The 17,144-nt window shown below is 44.8% G+C and overlaps 1 protein-coding gene and 1 long non-coding RNA gene across 2 annotated transcripts in view; one reads left to right on the plus strand and one right to left on the minus strand.

Moving 5' to 3' along the window:
- Positions 1-17,144, plus strand: part of LOC134969339 (capping protein, Arp2/3 and myosin-I linker protein 3-like) — a 1,162,896-nt gene that overhangs the window by 919,851 nt on the left and 225,901 nt on the right. The window lies entirely within an intron of this gene.
- Positions 10,446-17,144, minus strand: part of LOC134969341 (uncharacterized) — a 104,698-nt gene continuing 97,999 nt past the window's right edge. The window contains exon 3 of the long non-coding RNA XR_010189451.1: positions 10,446-11,204. This is a non-coding gene — a long non-coding RNA (uncharacterized LOC134969341). The remainder of the gene's footprint in view (positions 11,205-17,144) is intronic.

Here is a 17,144-nt window from a genome sequence, read left to right on the forward strand (position 1 = left end):
AGTACAGTTTGTTTTTAACAGGAAAAGCAATTGAAAAAGCTCAAGTTGTGTTCTCAGGAAGCATTCCAGTGGGTCAATCCTATTACCCGTGAAGGGTGTGATGTGCCGTTGCCGCTGTGTTTAAATGCAAGGAGCGGCACCCGATCTCGCACCCTTTGCAGGCTAATTTTGGGCTGAATTCACACCAAAGTGCTCGGAGCCCTATAGGGCATCGAGCACTTTTGGGCAAATTCAAGCAGCCATAATGTGCGGCTGCTACCGCGATTATTCACACCCGCGATATCATCACGGCTACTAGGATCGACCCCCAGCAATGTGTTTTTATTAACAGTTACTTCAGGAATAGAGCACACATATTCCATAGCATTTTTCTGAGAATATTTATTCACTCACATCAGTCCCTGCCCCATTGGAGCTTATAGTCTTTATTCCCTATCATATGTACACACACATACAAACAAACTAGGGTAGTAGTTCCCAAAATTTTTAATCACAGCACGTTGGACTATCAGAGATTTTTCACAGCACCCCCAGGCCAAAAGCTTCTTATTGAGAAATTTATGGTGTGTGTGTGTGTGTGTCTGTGTGTGGGTGGGGGGGGTGGGGGGGGGGCATCACAGGACTACTAATTTCTAAAAACGCCCCTGTAACTTACTATTGCAAAGATGGCATCCTATCGCAGTACCACGCTTGAAGTCTTGAAGTCACTGAGCTCTTCAAAACGACCAACTTTGTATCACAAATGTTTACAAATGGAGACTGCATTGCTATGTGCTTGATTGTATACACCTGTGGCAACGGCTCTGATTGAATCACCTGAATTCAATAATGAACAGGTATGGCCAAATTGTTTTGTATTGTATTAATGTATTTATTAAGTTTCTTATATAGCGCAGCATGTTCCATTGCGCTTTACAGTTTGATTAACAGTAATACTGTAGAACAAAACTGGGTAAAAACAGACAGACATAACAGTGGGAAGTTCCTGCTCGCAAGCTTACAATCTATAGGGAAATAGGCATTAATACACAAGGATAGATGCTGCCTATTGCACAATGGTACACCAAATTTCAAAGGTTCTTAATGGGCTATATGACATGGTCACCCAGCAATGTTGGCCAAGGGTCAGGAGGGTGTGAAAGTGTAGAAAGACAAAATATGTGAGGCTATGTGTGGACTGTACAGAGGGGATGCAGTTAGATAAGGAGGTGTTGAAGGTTATGTGGGTGGGTCCGGAATTTGATAAGCTTGCCTTAAGAGGTGTATTTTCAGGGAACATTTGAAGGTTTGGAGACTAGAGGTGAGTCTTATTGTGCATGGGAGGGTATTCCAGAGTGGGCGCAGCCGGGATAAAGTCCTGTAATTTTGAGTAGGAGCAAGTAATGCATGTGGATGAGAGACGCAGATCTTGTGCAGAGCAGAGAGGTTGGGTAGCTATATATTTTGAGATGATTGAAGAGATCTAGGGGTCTAATTCAGACTGAATCGCTGCAGTGGCAGCGATCGCAGTCTGAAACCCTTTGCAGAGTGTGCCCGCTCAGCATCATGTTAATGACACGATGTGAATGAAAAAATAAGAATTTACTTACCGATAATTCTATTTCTCGTAGTCCGTAGTGGATGCTGGGAACTCCGTAAGGACCATGGGGAATAGCGGCTCCGCAGGAGACTGGGCACAAAAGTAAAAGCTTTAGGACTACCTGGTGTGCACTGGCTCCTCCCCCTATGACCCTCCTCCAAGCCTCAGTTAGGATACTGTGCCCGGACGAGCGTACACAATAAGGAAGGATATTGAATACCGGGTAAGACTCATACCAGCCACACCAATCACACCATATAACACGTGATCTGAACCCAGTTAACAGCATGATAACAGAGGAGCCTCTGAAAAGATGGCTCACAACAATAATAACCCGATTTTTGTAACAATAACTATGTACAAGTATTGCAGACAATCCGCACTTGGGATGGGCGCCCAGCATCCACTACGGACTACGAGAAATAGAATTATCGGTAAGTAAATTCTTATTTTCTCTGACGTCCTAGTGGATGCTGGGAACTCCGTAAGGACCATGGGGATTATACCAAAGCTCCCAAACGGGCGGGAGAGTGCGGATGACTCTGCAGCACCGAATGAGAGAACTCCAGGTCCTCCTCAGCTAGGGTATCAAATTTGTAGAATTTAGCAAACGTGTTTGCCCCTGACCAAGTAGCTGCTCGGCAAAGTTGTAAAGCCGAGACCCCTCGGGCAGCCGCCCAAGATGAGCCCACTTTCCTTGTGGAATGGGCTTTTACAGATTTTGGCTGTGGCAGGCCTGCCACAGAATGTGCAAGCTGAATTGTACTACAAATCCAACGAGCAATAGTCTGCTTAGAAGCAGGTGCACCCAGCTTGTTGGGTGCATACAGGATAAACAGCGAGTCAGATTTTCTGACTCCCGCCGTCCTGGAAACATATATTTTCAGGGCCCTGACTACATCCAGCAACTTGGAGTCTTCCAAGTCCCTAGTAGCCGCAGGTACCACAATAGGCTGGTTCAAGTGAAATGCTGAAACCACCTTAGGGAGAAATTGAGGACGAGTCCTCAATTCTGCCCTGTCCGTATGAAAAATGAGGTAAGGGCTTTTATAGGATAAAGCCGCCAATTCTGATACACGCCTGGCTGAAGCCAGGGCTAACAGCATTACCACTTTCCATGTGAGATATTTTAAGTCCACAGTGGAGAGTGGTTCAAACCAATGTGATTTTAGGAATCCCAAAACTACATTGAGATCCCAAGGTGCCACTGGAGGCACAAAAGGAGGTTGTATATGCAGTACCCCCTTGACAAACGTCTGCACTTCAGGAACTGAAGCCAGTTCTTTTTGGAAGAAAATCGACAGGGCCGAAATTTGAACCTTAATGGACCCTAATTTTAGGCCCATAGACAGTCCTGTTTGCAGGAAATGCAGGAAACGACCCAGTTGAAATTCCTCTGTAGGGGCCTTCCTGGCCTCGCACCACGCAACATATTTACGCCAAATACGGTGATAATGTTGTACGGTTACATCCTTCCTGGCTTTGATCAGGGTAGGGATGACTTCATCCGGAATGCCTTTTTCCTTCTGGATCCGGCGTTCAACCGCCATGCCATCAAACGCAGCCGCGGTAAGTCTTGGAACAGACAGGGTCCCTGCTGGAGCAGGTCCTTTCTTAGAGGTAGAGGCCACGGGTCCTCTGTGAGCATCTCTTGAAGTTCCGGGTACCAAGTCCTTCTTGGCCAATCCGGAGCCACGAGTATAGTCCTTACTCCTCTCCTTCTTATGATCCTCAGTACCTTGGGTATGAGAGGCAGAGGAGGGAACACATACACTGACTGGTACACCCACGGTGTTACCAGAGCGTCCACAGCTATTGCCTGAGGGTCCCTTGACCTGACGCAATACCTGTCTAGTTTTTTGTTGAGACGGGACGCCATCATGTCCACCTTTGGTTTTTCCCAACGGTTCACAGTCATGTGGAAGACTTCTGGGTGAAGTCCCCACTCCCCCGGGTGGAGGTCGTGTCTACTGAGGAAGTCTGCTTCCCAGTTGTCCACTCCCGGAATGAACACTGCTGACAGTGCTATCACATGATTTTCTGCCCAGCGAAGAATCCTTGCAACTTCTGTCATTGCCCTCCTGCTTCTTGTGCCGCCCTGTCTGTTTACGTGGGCGACTGCCGTGATGTTGTCCGACTGGATCAGCACCGGCTGACCTTGAAGCAGAGGTCTCGCTAGGCTTAGAGCATTGTAGATGGCTCTTAGCTCCAGGATATTTATGTGAAGTGATGTCTCCAGGCTTGACCACAAGCCCTGGAAAAAAATTTTTTTTTTTTTTCCCTGTGTGACTGCTCCCCAGCCTCTCAGGCTGGCATCCGTGGTCACCAGGACCCAGTCCTGAATGCCGAATCTGCGGCCCTCTAGAAGATGAGCACTCTGCAACCACCACAGGAGAGACACCCTTGTCCTTGGTGACAAGATTATCCGCTGATGCATCTGAAGATGCGACCCGGACCATTTGTCTAGCAGATCCCACTGGAAGGTTCTTGCGTGGAATCTGCCGAATGGGATTGCTTCGTAAGAAGCCACCATCTTTCCCAGGACCCCTGTGCATTGATGCACTGAGACTTGGCCTGGTTTTAGGAGATTTCTGGCTAGTTCGGATAACTCCCTGGCTTTCTCCTCCGGGAGAAACACCTTTTTCTGGACTGTGTCCAGGATCATCCCTAGGAATAGAAGTCGTGTCGTCGGGATCAGCTGCGATTTTGGAATATTGAGAATCCAACCGTGCTGGCGCAGCACTATCTGAGATAGTGCTACCCCGACTTCCAACTGTTCCCTGGATCTTGCCCTTATCAGGAGATCGTCCAAGTAAGGGATAACTAAAACTCCCTTCCTTCAAAGGAGTATCATCATTTCGGCCATTACCTTGGTAAAGACCCGGGGTGCCGTGGACAATCCAAACGGCAGCGTCTGAAACTGATAGTGACAGTTCTGTACCACAAACCTGAGGTACCCTTGGTGAGAAGGGTAAATTGGGACATGTAGGTAGGCATCTTTGATGTCCAGAGATACCATATAGTCCCCTTCTTCCAGGTTTGCAATCACTGCTCTGAGTGACTCCATCTTGAATTTGAACCTTTGTATGTAAGTGTTCAAGGATTTCAGGTTTAAAATTGGTCTCACCGAGCCGTCCGGCTTCGGTACCACAAATAGTGTGGAATAGTATCCCTTTCCCTGTTGTAGGAGGGGTACCTTGATTATCACCTGCTGGGAATACAGCTTGTGAATGGCTTCCAATCCTGCCTCCCTGTCTGAGGGAGACGTCGGTAAAGCAGACTTTAGAAAACGGCGAGGGGGAGACGTCTCGAATTCCAATTTGTACCCCTGAGATACCACCTGAAGGATCCAGGGGTCCACTTGCGAGTGGGCCCACTGCGCACTGAACTTTTTGAGACGGGCCCCCACCGTGCCTGAGTCCGCTTGTAAAGCCCCAGCGTCATGCTGAGGACTTTGCGGAGGCGGGAGAGGGCTTTTGTTCCTGGGAACTGGCTGTTTGTTGCTGCCTTTTTCCTCTCCCTCTGCCACGGGGCAGAAATGAGGCGCCTTTAGCCCGCTTGCCCTTATGGGGCCGAAAGGACTGCGCCTGATAATATGGCGTCTTCTTAGGTTGAGAAGCCACCTGGGGTAAAAATGTGGATTTTCCAGCAGTTGCCGTGGCTACCAGGTCTGATAGACCTACCCCAAATAACTCCTCCCCCTTATAAGGCAATACTTCCATGTGCCTTTTAGAATCCGCATCACCTGACCACTGCCGCCTCCATAAACCTCTTCTTGCAGAAATGGAGAGCGCGCTAACTCTTGATGCCAGTCGGCAAATATCCCTCTGTGCATCACGCATATACAGAAATGCATCCTTCAAATGCTCTATAGTCAATAATATACTGTCCCTATCAAGGGTATCAATATTTTCAGTCAGGGAATCCGACCACGCCAGGCCCGCACTGCACATCCAGGCTGAGGCTATTGCTGGTCGTAGTATAACACCCGTGTGAGAGTATATACATTTTAGGATATTCTCCAGCTTTCTATCGGCAGGTTCCTTTAGGGCGGCCGTATCAGGAGAGGGTAGTGCTACCTGTTTAGACAAGCGTGTGAGCGCTTTATCCACCCTAGGGGGTGTTTCCCAACGTGCCCTATCCTCTGGCGGGAAAGGGTACGATGCCAATAACCTTTTAGGAATTATCAGTTTTTTATCGGGGGAAACCCACGCCTCATCACACACTTCATTTAATTCCTCGGATACAGGAAAAACTACAGGCAGTTTTTTCTCACCAAACATAATACCCTTCTTAGTGGTACTTGTATTATCAGATATATGCAATACATTTTTCATTGCTTCAATCATGTAACGTTTGTCTCCTCATCATCGACACTGGAGTCAGTATCCGTGTCTGTGTCTGCCATTTGAGGTAACGGGCGTTTTAAAGCCCCTGATGGCGTTTGAGACCCCTGGACAGGCACAAGCTGATTAGCCGGCTGTCTCATGTCGTCAACTGTCTGTCGCAAGGAGCTGACACTGTCACGCAATTCCTTCCACAAGCTCATCCACTCAGGTGTCGACTCCCTAGGGGGTGACAACTGTATAATAGGCAATTGCTCCGCCTCCATCTCATTTTCCTCCTCAAACATGTCGACACAATCGTACCGACACACCGCACACACACAGGGAATGCTCTGATAGAGGACAGGACCCCACTAGCCCTTTGGGGGGACAGAGGGAGAGTATGCCAGCACACACCATAGCGCTATATATATACAGGAATACCACTATAAAAGTGTGCTTTTCCCTTTATAGCTGCTGTTAATATAAAACTGCGCCAAATTAGTGCCCCCCCTCTCTTTTTTACCCTTTTCTGTAGTGCAGGACTGCAGGGGAGAGTCAGGGAGACGTCCTTCCAGCGGAGCTGTGATGGAAAATGGCGCCCGTGTGCTGAGGAGATAGGCTCCGCCCCCTTCTCGGCGGCCTTTTCTCCCGCTTTTTTGGTAAGTTCTGGCAGGGGTTAAAATACACCCATATAGCCCTGGGGGTTATATGTGGTGTATTTATGCCAGCCAAGGTGTTTTACATTGCTGCTCAGGGCGCCCCCCCCTAGCGCCCTGCACCCTCAGTGACCGGAGTGTGAAGTGTGCCTGAGTAACAATGGCGCACAGCTGCAGTGCTGTGCGCTACCTTGTTGAAGACTGATGTCTTCTGCCGCCGATTTTTCCGGACCTTTTCTTGCTTCTGGCTCTGTAAGGGGGCCGGCGGCGCGGCTCCGGGACCGAGCTCCGAGGCTGGGCCTGTGTTCGGTCCCTCTGGAGCTAATGGTGTCCAGTAGCCTAAGAAGCCCAATCCACTCTGCACGGAGGTGAGTTCGCTTCTTCTCCCCTTAGTCCCTCGATGCAGTGAGCCTGTTGCCAGCAGGTCTCACTGAAAATAAAAAACCTAAAACTAAACTTTTCACTAAGAAGCTCAGGAGAGCCCCTAGTGTGCACCCTTCTCGGCCGGGCACAAAAATCTAACTGAGGCTTGGAGGAGGGTCATAGGGGGAGGAGCCAGTGCACACTAGGTAGTCCTAAAGCTTTTACTTTTGTGCCCAGTCTCCTGTGGAGCCGCTATTCCCCATGGTCCTTACGGAGTTCCCAGCATCCACTAGGACGTCAGAGAAACACTGGATAGTACTGTTGAAGAATGAACGCTGCGGTGACGTGTCTAAAGAACACTGGATTTTACTGTTGAAGAATGAATGCTTCAGTGGCGTGACTGAAGAACACTGTATATTGCTGTTGAAGAATAAATGCTGGATAGTCATGGCTGGACTTGTACTTCAGAGTTTGAGACACTTTGGGGGAGATTCAAATGTTTGAAGTCAGTTGGGAGTCTGTTTTTCCCTATCTAATAGACAGGAAAAACAGACACCCAACCGACTTTTCAAACATTTGAATCTCCCCCTTTGAATCACAGAAAAACCACAAGGGGTACCTGAGCTAATTCAGAGCTGGAACTTCAGCTCTAGGCAGCAACATAAAGCACTGGCAGCATACAAGAGTGGGCTGACCCCATTTGTAAGAGGAAGCTGCCTCCCATTGGACTGAGAATACCACTGAGCTCAGCTATTGGTCACAGAGACTCTTGGTCTCCAACATGGCGGCTCCCAGTGCTGCAGACAGACAGGAACATGCCCCTTTTACCTACCAGGTCCCCATCTCCTATCCGGCAGTCGCACCATAACCGCCACCAGCCCTGGGAGCTTGGAAATGGGATGGTAACTTGAGAGAGAGTTAGGGTCAGAATTTTTTTTTCAGAATGAAAGTAATCACTGCGTGTTTAAAGTTTAAACAGGGATGGAAAGATACCAGTAGCAAAGAGAGACTGAGCTTTACTTATTTGTGAGGGTATACAATCAAGGGGAGAGGTAGTAGAGTAGCAGATGAGAAGAGTGCAGATATTTAATCTTAATTTGTGAGATATTATCTATATATGTATATACAGTATATATACATACAGTATATATATATATATATATATATATATATACACACACAAATGAATCACAGGACTCTGCGGTCTCTCTCTCAAAACACCATTTTTGTTTGCAACAACTCAGGCCTTTAATAACCTGCCTTCAGGCAGCACATACAGCACATACAATACAATTGGTCCCAAGCACTGCAGTATTCATGTTGTCTAAAGTTTATGTTTTCTCTAATAGTTGACCAAGCCTTTCTATTGGCTGGCTACACCTCTTAAGCATAGCCCTATATCGCTGCATTTCCCAGTTGGGCCTTTCATGCCCCAGACTGACACTGTGTCTGAATAATGTGGTACTGGAGCAGGACCGGACTGCCCAACTGGCTCTTCTGCCAAATATCAGAAGGGTCGATGGGCTGGTGGGCCGGGCCAGTCACAGAGAGAACTGGGAAGGACGCATGCAGCGCAGCTCCCGGCTCTCTGTTTGTCCCTCCCACCACCCAAAGTACCTGTTTCTTAGAAATATGGCACACCCCCATGAGCAATGTCCGCATGTCTACTTCTCGGCGTGCCAGTCCGTCGCTGAACTGGAGGCATTATTCACATTGTACGCTTAAATGATATTAGATGAGTATCAATGAACAACTGAAACGAAACATAAGCATTGCCTCACAGAAGAGATGACACTGATTAACATAGATTTACACCTGACAGAGTGTGAGAGCATCTTAACAGCATTTGGGTTAAATGTATGAATTTCTGATAACACCTTTTTCCGGTGCTTTTAATTTCTCCAAAATGTTTGAAAAGGCAGCTCATTGAGAAGTCAGACGTTTCTCTGGAGGCACATTCATCTTCTGTTATTAACCAGTTAACTGGCATTGTCAGATGGGATGTGACCACAGCTAACCGGACTTTTGCCAACATGGTTGCATCCTATGCAACCATGCCATCCAGCGACTTTTAAAAAGTAAATACAGTATGTGCAGAATTGATATCAGCCTTATACTCTGGCCCCATGACATTGATGTAGCAGTCTGCCAAATTTGCAATGCTAATGCAATACAGACAAGACAGACGTCATCAGAGGGGTAAATTATCATTACACCTCCCCTGTGACACTCTGTGTAATACATTCTGCATTGCTGCAGTAAGTGATGATGTCTGTACAGCACATTAAACAGGGAGCCGGAGGATTCCTGCTACACTGGTGCAAAGGAGCTGGCCAACATTGTGTCATAAACTGAAATGTCACCACATTTCATGAAAGCTTACATAAACAAATGATTGGAAGGGCCCAAACCACTGGTGTTCAAAATGACATAGCATAAATAATGTGGTGTTAATACAGTATATACAATACTTCCTCTTAGTGGAGTCAATTTCGGATGTGGTCCTTTTTTCCTTCTTTTAAACACCACCAGACATTTTGTTCCAGGTTATGGATGTAAAAAGCATGCAGAGAAAATATAATACTGTGTAGAACAGACTATAGGATTAAAGCAAAATATCAAACTTCCTTACAATTTAGATGAAAAGAGGATGATATTGCTATAATAAGAGCGTACCCAGACTCACACTTTAAGGAGTAATAACTAGAGATGTGCGGGTCTTGCTCTGGGTTTCCCACCAGTCTCGGATCCCAAAACAAGGCACTAATGAAATAGATTACAGTATATACAGTAGACTGTATATACAGTATACTGTACTGTATATACAGTATACTGTATATATGTTACAGTATAAACACAGTACTGTGTGTATATATATATATATATATATAAATTAATTTTTAAGACACTGATAGTGTAGGACCTGCATGAAGGTGGGGTACCTTGGCGATTGTTTTGCAGGCTTCCGTGCATTGGCCAATTCACTATCTATACCCCCATCATTTATTTATTGATGTTGTGAGGATAAGTGAGCTTGCTATGGTGAGTGCTGAATTTTCTGATTGTATATTTTTAAGTAGGTAGCCATGGGCTACATGCACCCTATGAGTGGTGAGTGCAGACATTGCACCCCACTTCTGGGGTGGCGAGTGCTGTGGTTTTATATTTGTTTGTATATATATATATATATATATATATATATATATATATATAGTACACACTATACAGTATATACCTGTACAGTACAGTATATACTGCACTGTATACAGTATAATAAATATATATATATATATATATATATATATATATATATATATATATATATATATATATATATATATATATATATATACACACACACACACTGTATATCAACAGTCAGGCGGCACTCAGATGAATAAACAGGCAACGGGCAGCATTATTTTTGTAGGTATGGATTGTGTGCTGGAGAATGTTTGTATCTGGGGACCTGTAACAGACACCCCTCACCAAATAGTCACCCAAACAAGAGGCCCAATGCCAATTAGTAAAAACTTATTTTAATAGCATACATTTGAACAAATGGAATTATACAAATAGTTCATCAAGTAATTTCCCAAAAAATGTGTCTAAAAGAGTGTCAGTAAAATACAGCCAATACGTTTGTTATATGATATTAGCTCTATACACTCACTCACCTTTTACAAGGAGCTTGAGAGGGAGTATCTTCACAAACTAGATTGGAGACTTCTGACTGACAAACCCTCACTATGCCCCAGCTGCTGTTGCAGCACCTTTATCTGCATTATCTCTGTATTTGTTGCATGTCTGGGGATGCACTATCTCTGTTTTATACTTTAGGAGGTGGGTGGGGGGGGGTAACCTGCCCAGCGGAAACTTTCACCCTGAGCTCTACGGGGTCTAGAACCGGACCTGTGACCAATTTAGTATTTTTAACTATTTTTTCTTTTCAAATATAACATGCCACCACATGTTGGGCAGGCCCCCAATTCAGTACAGGGGAGGGGGCGCCAAAACATACCCTTGCTCCGGGCACCATGGCACCAAGCTACACCTATGACTGTACAGTACGTGCCATGTTCATTTTGTAGGAAATGCAAATCTGGGTGTTGTTATCTCGAAAGCATGATAGCGCACAGTTTCTAAAGTGACTATAATGCCACTTTCCTTGAGCCATGCATGGATCTCTTTGATGCTTTTCTTCTCTTTTTTCATGTTAGTGATTATCTTGCTCATAGCTTTGTTGATAGTTACTGGCATGTTGTCCAACCGTTACTGCTGTGTGGAGAAAAAACATTTGTGAATACTGTATTCTAAAATGTACACATTTGAAAATTTGCATTGGTTTATGATAAAAGTTAATACTGTACATATTTACTATATAGTACCTGATGTTCAAATGTAAGTATTGCATACTGTTCTGCAGAGCCAGCCCTAACCAATATGATGCCCTAGGCAAGATTTTGGCTGGTGCCCCCTAGCACAACCACTGGTTCTGCTTCTGACCTTGCACCTCTTTCCCAGCACCATCACCCCTCACCCATAGCAGTCCTTATTTTGGTGTTTGTACCCCCTATATTTTAAATAGGAACAGTTTGCACATTTGGCGCACAGCCCAAAAAGGGGTGTGTTTTTGCTGGCAAGGGGAATGGCCACACAATAGTAACCCCAATTCCGCCACACAGTACTGCAACTTTATTCACATTTGATCATGCAATAGTGTCCATAATTTATATTACATCCCACAGTAGTACCACTTTACCTTAAACGTTACTCCTCACAGTAGAGCCCCTTATTCACATTACATCACACTGAATTGCTCCTTATTCACATTACACCACACCCTATTGCTCTTTATTCATATTAGATGACACAGTAGTGCCCTTTCTATACGCAACGCCACATAGTAGAGCACTTTATACACATAATGGCACACATTAGTAATGCATTTATACACATAATTCCACACAGTAATGCCCCTTACACATATGAGACACATTATTAATGTCCTTCTAAACATAATGTACCTTACACATTATGACAACCTTTATTAATGCCCTTTTACACATAATGTCCCTTACACATATGCTGTACATTATTAATGCCCTTATACACATAATGACACACATAGTGCCCCCTACACATTTGCTGCACATTATTAGTGCCCCTATGAACATAATGACACACATGCAGTACTACCCTGTTACACATATGCCACACATTATTAATGTCCTTATACACATAATAACACACATAGTGCCCCTCATAATGCTCCTTACACATATTCCGAACACTACTGCACAACCAACCCACTCACATGCACACAGCACTCGCACTGCCACTAACACTGCGACCTCTGCCTCTGCTTGGAATTGGATACAGATGTGTCCTCCTAAATCTTGCCTCAATGCTAATGTCGGGCACCTTTTTTAATGAAAATGCATCTTATTTGCATTGCTATGTGGCAATCCTAGCACAAGCACCTTCTGCTGATTAAAATGATTTGCAGCATGCCTATATACTGTGTGAGACTGTTGCTGTATCTGCATATGAAATGGCACACATAGAATATAGGCATGCCGCATATCATTTTAATCAGCAGAAGCTGCTGATGCCCCATGGCATATCAAATGGGCAATTGCCTAGTTTGCCTATACCTATGGCCGGCTCTGCAGTTCTGTGCAGTACTGTACTGAAAATACCACATCAGTGTTATGGACTGCAATTACTGTCCTGTATAAAACAGTTGAATAACCCTCCTTGGAAGTGCATGGGCCCTGTGAAACTTACAGTACTGTACAGCATAAGGGACGACTGACGTACTGTACCAGCATTACATACAGTACATGTCACTACTGTATGTAAATTCTTCAATTATTGCCTACCAGCAATGCTGCTTACTGTATATTAAATACTGTAGGCCTAGAAATGTGCGTCTCAATACGTTAGTTAAAAAACACAGGGGTCTATGGGGATAAGTGAGCTCAATGCACCATAAGATACTGTACACCAGACTCAGGGGCGTAGCCAGAACTTTGTGGGACCCATAGCAATATTTTGAAGGGGTCCCCATCCCAATGCTTGTAGAGAGACTCTTCTCTGCAGGAGTTTTTAATTTTATGCCCTATAATAGTGTCCTGCACTACTGTACTGTAGATCATTTTCAGAACCACAGCAGAGCCTTATTTAATGTTATACCCCATAATAGTGCCCTAGCTTCTTTTATGATTCATAGTAGTGAATAAGTTCACCCTACAGTACTGTACTGTATGTCACATTTCAGAGCTGCCAGTACACATTGTGCCACACAGTACCCCCAATTCACATTATTATATACTGTATAGTGCTCCCCGTTCATATTGTGTCTCATTACAGAGCTCCAGTCCATATAACAGTAAAATTCCCTACAGTTCATGTTATAGCACACTACGATGTGGTGTGGTATGTTAGGTCGACAGTAAGTAGGTTGACAATGTTTGAGTCAACCACTATTGGTCGGCAGTAAGTAGGTCGACAGGGATGCTAGGTTGACGGGGTCTTTAGATCAACATGGTCTAGGTCGACAGGTGAAAATGTCGACATGAGGTTTTTTATGTGTTTTTGGTGTAAGTTTCTCCATATAGTGACCAGGAACCCCAATTAGTGCACCGCTTTGCTTGCCATACTTCGGGCAAGGTGCCTCACTCTGCTACCGCTGCACTCGGCACAGGTTACAATTCCCATTCGTAGTCCACATGAATCATTAAGTATGAAAAAGTTCAAAAAATAGTTTTTTTAAAACTCATGTCGACCTTGTGACCTGTCGACCTAGAATATGTCGACCTAAAGACCCTTTTGACCTAGCATCCCTGATGACCTACTTACTGTCGACCAATAGTTATTGACTCAAACATCAAAGACCGTATACCCTACAATGAGCAGGTCCAGGTGCATACAGTACCTACAGTAGATACAGTACAGTATATTGCAGGCCCCATGTAAAAAGATTGCAAGGACCCCTACATACCACCCAATGGCAAAACATTTATATATACAGTACAGTAACACATGTAACTTTGACAGAGAAGATGTGCCCCTCTCAGCTCTGGGCCCTATAGCAGCTGCACTGCCTGCACCTACAGTTTAGTATGGTACAGTATTCCATGCACATTATGATACACCGGACTCGATCGCATAGCAAGTTGACAAAATGGCTGCCGCCCGTTATCCCTTGCCCCGTGGAAGCCGTCAGCTATGGAGCGAGCGATGGCATAGGTTTTGCAGTCTACAGGGCAATGCTGAAGGAGCGTCACAATACCCTAGCTAAAATACACAGAGGCAATAAGTGAGCTCTATGCACATAACGATACACCGGACTCGACCGATGCATAGCAAAGTGACAAAATGGGCGCCGCCCATGATCCCCCACCTCACGGCAGCGTCAGCTATGGAGCGAGCGATGGCATGGGTTTTGCAGGCTACAGGGCAATGCTGAAGGAGTGTCTGAATATGCTAGCTAAAATACACAGGAGCGATAGGAATAAGCGAGCTCTATGCACATAATGATACACCGGACTCGACCAATACATAGAAAACTGAGAATTTCTCATCAAATACTCTATGGAGAAACTGTAGAAACCAGCTGGAACAAGTGAGGCCAGCAGAAGATTTCAACAGCAGGAATACAAAGAGCAAATTAGCAGGAGATTTTTTAAAGGCCGGAGACGATCCACACAGCAAGTCGGATTAAGAAGAAACAGCTTTGCAGAGTGGTTACCGGGCTGTGATTGAGATGCTCTTTTATCCTGATTCAAACAAAGGAAATTCCTCCCGCTCAAAGTATACTCTGTGATTGGTGCCTGTGTAGGTGCATTCATCACTACACCAATCACAGAGCAGTGACCGGACCGTCCTGCGGTGATTACATTTCCGGAGGATCGCCCTGTGGGGCCTTCAGTGTGCCCTGACCTTCTCATCGTTGCTGGCAAGAATCTGTCCCGTCAGCAAATGAGGAGTCTAAGTTCCCCTATGTGGTAGGGTCTGTCACGGAAAGCCATTATTGCAGAGAATGACATGGTGCGTTCCAGATGGTGTGTAGCCCAGGTTGTTCATCTTGCACCCTGGACTTCAGTTCCCGTTGGTTTTGATTATGCCTTGTCTTTGAACATGGTATTTAGCCACCACCTACCCATATCCCTATCCCACTTCCCCCCTGGGAGCCTGCAGTTTTTAAACATTGCAAATATAGCAATGATCTATTCATACTGCACATCTACTTAAATTACTGCTAACATGGTACCAATTAAGCATTCATTATAAGTAAAATAGAGAAGTGTACCAACTCCCATGTTCTGTTTTTGGATCTGTATTAATTTTGTGTTTTGTTTCTAATTTGGGATCTTTTTTTTTTCTTCCTTTTTTTTTTTTTAATTCAAAAAACATCTACAATCATGTCATTGGGGCATGTTCTTGTTCCTCCAGTATTATAAACTTCAATATCATTTCTCTCAAGACATTTTCAGTTCATTTTGACCACCCCACAGCTCCCAATAATGTTTTCATCAATATTGGCTAAACTAAGCAATGGAGCAGAAACACAAAGCAGTTTATAGCACATGAACAAAAATATAAATTATGAAAGTGCTGTCCATTAACAAAGAGTATTTATTAAACAGTTACGAACAACCATAAAATTACATTTAAAACCACATATCCTCAATATTCCTTTTGCTTGTTACTTTCTTTCAGTAATCATAAAGACAATGGGGGTAATTCCAAGTTGATCGCAGGAGGACATTTTTTAGCAGTTGGGCAAAACCATGTGCACTGCAGGGGGTGGGGGTGGGGGGGCAGATGTAACATGTGCAGAGAGAGATAGATTTGGGTGTGGTGAGTTCAATCTGCAATCTAAATTGCAGTGTAAAAATAAAGCAGCCAGTATTTATCCTGCACAGAAAAATAACCCACCTAAATCTAACTCTCTCTGCACATGTTACATCTGCCCCACCTGCACTGCACATGGTTTTGCCCAACTGCTACAAAATTTCCTGCTGCGATCAACTTGGAATTACCCCCAATAGTAGCACTTCCTATAGCTATGCAAGGTGGATACACTTATAACAGCATACTATGTTGCAACGTGTTTAGACTGAATGTAACCACATCTATATATTTCTCCACAGTAAGTGTTAAGATAATCCTGCAGTCTCCTGTGACTGTAATATATTAATTATAAATAATAGTTTCAATCAATTCTATAGGTTGGCAACATTATTTGCCCCGATCTTTGGGATATAACTGTAGCTCCTCCCACTGGGAAAGTTTCTTTGTACAGTCACTAAAGGAAAGTTCTGTATGCTTACTGGACACAGTTTAAGTTTGAATACGCTTACCGAATAAGGCTCTCCTGTTGTGCCTGGCAAGTCCAGTTCCAATTGATAAAACAGACGGGCGTCCCCATCAGGTGCGGTCGGCTGGCGTGCCGTTCCTGGTCCTACTACTAGTGCACAGCCCGGCTTCTCTGCACTGTGGGTGATATCAGGAATAGCTAGTTTCGGCAGTGGGTACTGGCGGCCGCGCCTATGGCTAGCCGCTCGTCTCCGTTGCACAGGCTCTCCGGTGGCTCCGGTGTGCAGGATTTAACATACCGCCTCCCAGTCCTTGTGTCCACATGCAGGCTGCAGGGATATTGATCAGCAATAGGCAGAGCCGGCCATAGCTATAGGCAAACTAGGCAATTGCCTAGGGCATTTGATATGCCTAGGGGCATCTGCAGCTTCTGCTGATTAAAATGATATGCGGCATGCCTATATTCTGTATAGCATTTCATATGCAGATACAGCCACACTCTCACACAGTATATATACATGCTGCATATCATTTTAATCAGCAGAATCTGCTTGTGCACCCTAGCCACATAGCAATGCAAATAAGATGCATTTTCATAAAAAAAGGTGCCCGACGTTAGCATTGAGGCAAGATTTATGAGGACACAACAGTATCCAAGCAGAGGCAGAGGTCACAGTGTTAGTGGAAGTGTGAGTGCTGTGTGCATGTGAGTGGGTTGGTTGTGCAGTAGTGTTCAGAATATGTGTAAGGAGCATTATGTGTGTCATGTAAAAATGCATTAATAATGTGCAACACATGTGTAAGGGGCACTATGTGTGTCATTATGTGTATAAGGGCATTAATAATGTGTGACATATGTGTAACAGGGTACTACTGTATGTGTGTCATTAT

Source organism: Pseudophryne corroboree, chromosome 11 (assembly GCF_028390025.1).
Source record: "Pseudophryne corroboree isolate aPseCor3 chromosome 11, aPseCor3.hap2, whole genome shotgun sequence".
NCBI lineage: Eukaryota > Metazoa > Chordata > Amphibia > Anura > Myobatrachidae > Pseudophryne > Pseudophryne corroboree.